This window comes from Pyrus communis, chromosome 1, assembly GCF_963583255.1.
Source record: "Pyrus communis chromosome 1, drPyrComm1.1, whole genome shotgun sequence".
NCBI classification, from domain to species: domain Eukaryota; kingdom Viridiplantae; phylum Streptophyta; class Magnoliopsida; order Rosales; family Rosaceae; genus Pyrus; species Pyrus communis.
In genome coordinates, this window is record NC_084803.1 from 18,597,815 (window position 1) to 18,599,632 (window position 1,818).

Consider the following 1,818-nt stretch of genomic DNA (forward strand, 5'->3'; position numbering starts at 1 on the left):
TTTCCTAATATATGTCTACTTAGACCCCCAACATAGAGCATATATTAAACATGTAATTCGTCTCTTGTGTTCAGATCAAATCTAAACATGCATGACTCATTAAGCTTTGTGAAACCTTATGAAAAACCATATAACCCTTAAGACGTGATATTCATCCTAAGTGAACTTGCACATATTAACCACAAAAAGCCTTCGTCAATTTCAGGGACCGACCTACAACCAAAATTGCATCAAATTAATTTTCTAAAAATCCTAATGGTAGCTAAGCATCAAGACAATTAGATAGTTTAAATCAGTGATTAATAATTCAAAACCTGCATGCATAATATCATAAGAAAATTGAAAAGAAACTAAATATTCTTACTAAGGCTCGTGTTCTCACCCTAACAAATGGAAATTAGTTACTGACAATCATAAAACAAAATATTATAAAAAAAAATGATAGAAAACACCTTGAAAATAAACTTCAAAGCTCTCTAAAGTGTGCGTGTGTTTTCTCCTCTCCCCTGTCTTCTCTAAAAAAACTGAATGGCTAAAAAGCTTTATTTATACTACTAGAAAATAAAACCCTACCTAAAAAAGGTCTTAGAATAATACTAGGAAACCAAATAAATTAAAATAAATTAAGAAACATAATCCTAATTAAATATGGGAAATCCGCCCAGCCACAAATCAGCCACGTTTTTGGACTTCTAGGGCTCCAAAACAGGTCCAAAATGGCTTGAATTAAAGCTTGAGATGTCCCGAACATAATTGCAGAAGGCCTCGAATCCAAAAGACATCATCTTGGACGCCAAAAAGCCCAAAGAAGCCCAAAACGTTAGTTTGACAGCACTGCACGCTGCTCATTTATTTCATCACCATAAATAAACCGCTTGATAGAAAATTATGAAACTTTGATATGACCAAGTCAATAGACTCATGAACATCCTCCAACTGAAATCACTCTAAAATTCGTCCGTTGGCTACTTTTTGCTCCCGAAAAAGTCGAATGTCCTACATTGAAAATACATAACAAAGTATCAAAGCACACCACGATTATGAAGTTCCTTAACCATTCTGGTATTGAAATTGTCGGAAACTATACGTTCATCTGTGGCAACCCTAAGAAGCTGATTAATTCCTCATTTTGTAACGCTTCCATAACATTCTTTTGTATCTTCTCAACTATCTGGCACGAATATGTCATAAAATAATTCGTCATCCATCTCGAACAAAAGGATGACTTTCTTGTTTTCATCTAGGGTTTGATTGTCTAGCTCTAGGGAAAACTAGTAGTACAAACCCTTGAAGTAAATTTGGGAAGAAGGAGACCAAACCACAGTACTAGGCATATCAACTTTCATCTCTGTCCAAGAATTTGAACTCACATTATACACCTCTGCCGTGTGAGGGTGAAACAAAATCCAAAAACCCTCGAAATGCATTACGATCTTACAACTTTGCAATCTTTAGATTTTCGATCGTATCCAAATCCCACATCTACTCCTGTGGACTGCAATATGTTTATTTCTTTCAGGGGAGTGAGACAAAGGCACAACTTTGGAAGAAGCTTGGATTCCTTTAGCGTCGGATTGCATAGAAAAACATATTTGGAGTAATCTGTTAGGCAAATAATTCCATGACAATGGCCTGCAATGTCCAAATACTCACGCTGTAGCCCTAAAGAAACTGGAACATTGAGGTTGAGATCTTGAAGGTAATAGACATCACTATTGTTGTCTTTGCAAAGATCTAGAAGTGACAACAAAATTTTCGTCGAGTCATCGTTGGTGTCATTAAGGATGCAACGCTTGAAAAGGATGCATGTTGTGTATG